Here is a 6,945-nt window from a genome sequence, read left to right as displayed (position 1 = left end):
GTTCAGTCTGTGCAGATTCACAGTCCCCTCTATCTTATGTGGGTGTGTGCATGCATTGTGAACTTGGGCTCATCTTTTTATTACCTTTAGAATATAAGGTCTGCAAGCATTGGTTCCAACACAGGGTCTCTTCTGACTTCATGTAGCATCTCTCTAAGAGATGGAAACTAACACTGTCAATGGTTTAGGGGTAATGAGTACTCTAAGCCTGGCTACCTTGAAGAGACACTCAGATTTCTCCTGGGATTTCCAGAGGGATCATGGGCAAAACCCATATATACATTAGGTTCTGAAGATGGTGAAATATGGACTGTAGAGGTTCCAAAAAACATATATTTGAGGTCTCTAGATTCAGTGGTGCCTTAATTAGGTCCATTGAATTTTCTTGACATTTGAAACAGGAAGAACACTGACAAACAGGATACCTCACATCCTATTGACCGATTGGCTATCTATAAAGGAAAATTGTGGATATACAATACTTCTTTCTTCCTTCCTTCCTTCCTTCCTTCTTTCCTTCCTTCCTTCCTTTCCTTCTTTCTTTCTTCCTTCCTTCCCTCCTTCCTTCCTTCCTTCTTTCCTTCCTTCTTTTCTTTCCTTCTTTCTTTCTTTCCTTCTCTTCCTTCTTTCTTTCTTTCTTTCTTTCTTTCTTTCTTTCTTTCTTTCTTTCTTTCTTTCTTTCTTTCTTTCTTTCTTTCTTTCTTTCTTTCTTTCTTTCTTTCTTTCTTTCTTTCTTTCTTTCTTTCTTTCTTTCTTTCGTCAGTTGTGGGGCTTGAACTCTGGGCCTGGGCACTGTCCCTCAGCTCTTCAGCTCAAGGCTCCCACTCTACCATTTGAGCCACAGGGCCACTTCCAGTTTTCTGAGTGGTTTATTGGAGATAAGAGTCTCACGGACTTTTCCTGCCCTGAGTGGCTTTGAACCATGATTCTCATATCTCAGCCTCCTGAGTAGCTAGGGGGTACAGGCGTGAGCCACCTGCACCCAGCAGATACACAATATTTCTTCTTATAGTATGACAAATATTTTATATCAATTTTTCAACAATTAAGGCTTCCTTGGACATTACATGTTCTAAAAGGAAAAAGGTGTATTATTGATTTCATCCCTAGCCAGCATTTCCATTTTACTAAGAAAAGATGTATGCTATTAAAATAAGAAGACTAGACATCCTTTTGCAGCTCAGCTCCTAGAAAAGTGTGTTAGCTGCTCACTTACTGCTGGTTTATATAAACTTTTAACTTTGAAGTAACTAGAGATTCTCAGGAAGATAAAAACACAGTAAAGACACAGTCCATTTGCTCTCCAAATCTCCCCACTGATTTATAATATACAATTCTTCTATACAACAAACTCAGGACTTTGACTTTGATACAAAATGTGAGTGAGGTTACAGATACACGTAACCATCAGTGTGGAGTTTTCCTTCTTTCTTCCATTCTTCCTTCCTCCCTCCTTTCCTTCTTTCTTTCTACCTTCCTTCCACCATCCTTCCTTCCTTCTCTTTTCTTCTTTCTTTTTCTTTTTTGCTGGTCCTGGTACTTGAACTCATGGACGCTTTGAGCCTCTTTTTGCTCAAGGCTAGCGCTCCACCACTTGAGCTGCAGGATACTCCCTGCTTTTTCTGAGTAGTTTTATTGGAGATAAGAGTTTCATGGACTTTTCTGCCTGGGCTGGTTTCAGAGTACAATCCTCAGATCTCAGCCTCCTGAGTAGCTTGGACAACAGTATGAGCCACTGATGCCTGGCTTCTTTTTTTCTTCTGTGTCAGTCCTGGGGCTTGAACTCAGAGCCTGGGCATTGTCTTTGAGCTTTTTTGCTCAAGGCTAGCACGCTACCACTTGAGCCATGTGTCTACTTCCAGCTTTTTGGCAATTAATTGAAGATAAGAATCTCATGGACTTTCTTACCCAAGCTGGTTTTGAACCTTGATCCTCAGATCTCAACTTCCTGAGTAGCTAGGATTACAGGCCTGGGATACTGCTGCTCTCTCTCTCTTTCTTTCTTTCTTTCTTTCTTAATCTTCTCTGCTAAATTCTATCTTGTAATTGCTTTATGAGCTCATTTATGTACTTTATATTTTAGCACCTTAGTTGGTTCCCTTTTCCTCTGCTGTTGTTGTTGTTCTTGTCATTTTCTCTGTTCCTCCCTGTTTTCCTGTGGAGCATATTTTAAGACTGCAGTTTTTTTTCTCTGTAGTGTTTTTGAATGTATATCTTTGTATAGCTTTGTAGTTGGTGCAGTAACTACTGCATGATATACACTATCTACTGATACCAACATTTTATCAGTTTGAGTGAACTTCAGAAAGCTAGCTCCTTTTATCTTCTTTCATTCTCTCCCACTTAGAATTATCTTAAACTAATTCCCTGTACATAAACTGAGGATCATAATACCACTGCTACAATTGTTACTTCAACTTCAGATATAATTTAAAACACTTAAGAAATGCTGTGTTTTCTTGTTCAGTTTTTCTTCCTTTCTGATGCTTCAAGGTTCCATCTTTTCTTATTTCCTTTCTGGTTAGAAAATATCCTCCAACCATTCTTTTGTGTTGCTGTTGGTGGTGGTAGACAGAGTCGTAGACTCTGTCTCTGAGCATCTTTGTGCTCAAGGCTAGCACTTTACCGCCACAGCATCACTTCTGTTTTTGAGTAGTTCATCGAAGAGAAGAGTCTCATGGGGACTTCTGTGCCTGGTCTGGCTTCAGACCACTGTCCTCAGATCTCAGCCTCCTGAGTAACTAGGATTTCAGATGTGAGCCACCAGTGCCAGGCCCTCCAGCCATTCTTTTATTTTGATGTCAATATAATCATTTAGCTAAGTCTTTTAAGATTAATTTGGCAACCAATTCTCTTTGTTTTTCTTCATCTGATAATGTCTTGATTAACACTTCATTCCTGGAAAATATTTTGGTTGGGTACAGAATTCTGAGTTGCGGATTTTCTTTTGCCCTTCTGGACTGTGTGGTCTCTACCGACAAATCTGCTGTCACTCGATGTTTTTCCTGCTGGTCCTTCCCTAGCATAGTCTCAGCCTTTTCTTCTTGATTTCCAACTCTAGGGGCCACGAGGGGTGATGGACTCCTAGAAACAGCATCCACGATTACAAAATGTGATGCTCCACCGTGGACTCATAATTCCTGTCCATTTATCGTGTGTGTATGTGTGTGTGTGTGTGTGTGCGTGTTTTAATTTTCCACACATAGCTAACATTTTCTCTATTAAATTACCTCTGTTAAAATGACTAATGTAGTTTCTGTCTCCTAACTGGTCTTTAACTGGAATATAATCTCAAAAGATCACTTGATACAACAGCTAATATCTTTGAAGTATAGTTTTCATGCCAACTAGGTTAGGAAACACAAGTTGTTTACTGAGGATGTTGTGGAGAGGCACTGCACGTGATTTGTGGGCAAAGGGCTGGGGTTATGTGTTGACGGGACATGGGGGAGCTGGAGGGCCTCCTACACAAGACTACTTGTATCCCAAACATATTCCGGATAGAACATTGTAAGTATCCAGGGTTGAAAATAGTGAGGGTTTTACAGAGATGGGCTTCTGTGGGGTCTTCCCAGAACACTGCCTGGTACAGTGGACATAATGTCTGCTGCACCCACTGCCCTCTAATTCTTGTTTCTTTTATTTAAAAAAAAAATGTGGCCAGTTCCTTCATGCCCTGACTCAGTGGTGTCTCCAAGTCTTCTTCCGTCAAAATGACGTGTGTCTAAACCAGAGCTGGCTGAGTCCTGGAGGTTGTGGGCTCAGAGGCTGTCCACGAGGAGCCCGGCTGAATCAGCGTCCTTCTAGAGGGTGCGTGTACCTGCTCTGGCAGCTTGCAGGGCTGTCTCCTGGTGGCTCCGTGGGAAGTGTGTCCCTTGCCTTCCTGGCTTGTCACCATAGCACAAGTGTGCTTGTTTGTGGAACTGTGATACTGAGGGTTTCTACCTCCACCGTCACATTAATAAACACTCAAATACAAAGGAATAAACACTCAGGTTCAGGCTTGTTCCTAAGAGCAGGCTTCAAACTTGTTACCCTGAGAGACCGGGCTTAGGAAACAAGAGAAAAGGTGGGAATGGAGGCTTTCCTCTTTCAAATTTTAGACACTTTTGTATGATGTGAATAAAACTTTTACAATGAGAACATAATATTTGCAAATAGACCAGTAACAGAGCAAGAACACTGGAAATTAAAAAAAAAAAAGTCAATTAGAACCCCACCCCCCTTAATACAATGGTTTTCTTTCATTTTGAAATGGGAGTCTTCCCTCACCCACGGGGACTACCATTCCCAGACCCTAGTGGAAGCTTGAAACTGCCAACGGCACCAAGCACTAGCATTATGGTTTCCCCACACTTACATACATACCCACAACACAGTTTAGCTTACAGATCAGACACAGGAAGACACAACCAACCAGGATGGAATTCATGCTCAGAACCGGGGGAAGTGGTATAGGCATGATATTTCATCTCGCAAGTCAGAAAAACAAGAGTACTAAAACGGACGAATTGCTTATTTGTACAGTTTGCTGTTTGATATAATCACAGCCCACCCTGGGTAACTGAGGTGGTGGGAGTGAGTCGTGGATGGGGGGGTCGCGGATACTTTTTCCCCGCCCCTCATTTTTGCACAGTTGCAATCCTAGACTGTGAACTGTTGTCTGTTTTGCTTTGTTGCTCAGTGTTGGAGTACAGCTGCTTGCCTGTGCTGCTATTATTTCTTTGCAGGCATGGCTTTTCAGGCTGACAATGTTACTTACCAGTGACTCTGGCTGTAGACACCTCTTCCCTAACCAGCAGAGGAGGTGGGGTGGGAGTTAGGAGTTAGTTTATATTGGGTGAGTTCCTATTTTTCATTGGGCCTCATTTTTTTTTTTAATCTGGAAAATGAAGCACTGGAGGTAGGTTCTCCCTGGAGTCTCTTCCAATTACTGTCTATTACCTTCACGGAACACATCATAAATAAGGATCATTTGGACATAATTCTTTGTAAATCTTTATTTAATCCACCAGCCTTTCCTGTTTTAACATCACTTGGCGTAATGCAGGCCATTTATCCTCATGATGGATAGGTGGTGGTGGATGGAACTCTCGTGGATGGAGAAACTGAGTCTGGAGGTGTGCGATGACCGGCTACTTTGGCCTCTTATCAGGGCTGACCTGGGTTCAGCTTCCCCATGCTAGGGCTGATGGATACCAGACAGAGCTCTGTCTGACTATGAAATAGATCGATCACTTTTCTGCCACCTCCCTCTCTTTCCTCTTTGGACTCCAAATCACCCTATTTCTTGGTGGCATTTCTTCCGGACATGCTCAGGAACAGAGACTCCCCCCCCCCCCCCCCCCCGTGTATGCACCACACACGTACACACACACACCCACACACACACAATTTGGTCACACCTAAGATGCAGATAAAGCCAAAAGGAGCCTGCAAAAGAGTCTATAGATAAAAAGTCCAATATCTGGGCAGGTAACACCCAATTACAACAGAGCTGTGTTGACTTACACTTTTCCTTATCGGGGAAAATCAGGTATTCGTGTAACTCAGAAAGGATTTGATGGATGCCAGTTCATTGGCGTCGCTAGCCAACGAGTAGGTTTGGTTAAACAAAATATATATTCTCCTTATCTCCAGCGGCGACTATCGCTACAACTCCCCGGCTCCCCTCTACTCCTCGGAGTTCTCTAAAGGCTGGGGTCTTATCTAGAGTTTGTAAGAGCCTCATGTCTCCCAGGGCCTGTGCTAAAATCACTCTGACAACCTTGCAACTCAGAGCCAGCTCAAGTCATTCTGGCAGACAGATGATCCTCCCTTATCTGCATTTGTCTTGGCAATAAATGTCCTCTTCCAAGGATGCTTGTTCAGACTGTCTGGGGGGAAGGGACAGGTATGAGATTCCCCCTTTCCCTAGGGGGAGGGGTCCTAGGGACCTGGGGTCCTAAAGACTGTCCACTGTTCTTTGTGGCTGGAGGATCAGGCACAGAAAGTATGGACTCGGTCACATTGGGCTGCAAATGTGTAAAAGACAGAAAATACCAGAACAGTTTTCAAGGTGGGGGGCTCAGGGAAATCAGGAAGCATTGGACTGGTAATAAAGGAATAAGGATGGGGACAGACTAGAAAAGGGCAGAGGGCACAGGAGGTGAGTAGCTTAAGTAGGACCTGAGGAAGCTGCTGACCTTTGGGAGCTGCTTGTTAAAGATGATGTCTTCGCTGGAGATTATTGGAAGCAGGCCTGTGACACCAGAGAACCCAGTGGAGTGGAGTCAGGGACCAGGCAGGACCGAGAGGTCAGCCGTGGCCACCCATGTCCCTCCTGGTCTTTACAGCCGGTCTTCTGGGAGACTTTATGTATTCTGGATATTAAACTCACAATGGACACATGTGGATTCCAACCTTTTGCTCCTGTTTTGTCAGATGCATTTTCACTTGATTGTGTGTGTGTGTGTGTGTGTGTCCTGGGGCTTGAAGTCAGGGCCTGGACACTGTCCCTGAGCTCTTTTGCTTAAGGCAATTGCTCTACTACTTGAGCCACAGCTCCACTTCTGGCATTTTTTGCTATTTAATTGGAGATAAGAGGCTCAAGGGTTTTCCTGCCCAGGCTGGCTTTGGACTATAATCCGCAGCACTCAGCCTCCCAAGCAGCTAGGATTACAGGCGTGAGCCACCAGTGCCCGGCGTGGGTGCTTCTGTCTCTTCTCATAAAGCCACCAGCAGGGTTCAGCCGTGGTCGGCCTGTTCTGTTGACTTCTTGTGACCCCGCCATCTCCCTGAAAGGGTTTGCCCCCAGATTTCAGAGCTGGATCGTTTCTGCTCTTTCAGCACCATTGGTGGAGGCCCCTGGGGGCTAAACCCTTGCCTGGCAGGGAGAGGCGCAGCGGTGTTCAAAGCATGGCTTGGGACAGCAGTGGAGTGGACTGAGCGGGCCTGGAGCCCGAG

This window comes from Dipodomys spectabilis, unplaced genomic scaffold (genome assembly GCF_019054845.1).
Source record: "Dipodomys spectabilis isolate Male_0828 unplaced genomic scaffold, ASM1905484v1 ptg000263l, whole genome shotgun sequence".
NCBI lineage: Eukaryota > Metazoa > Chordata > Mammalia > Rodentia > Heteromyidae > Dipodomys > Dipodomys spectabilis.
This window is presented reverse-complemented; position numbering follows the sequence as displayed.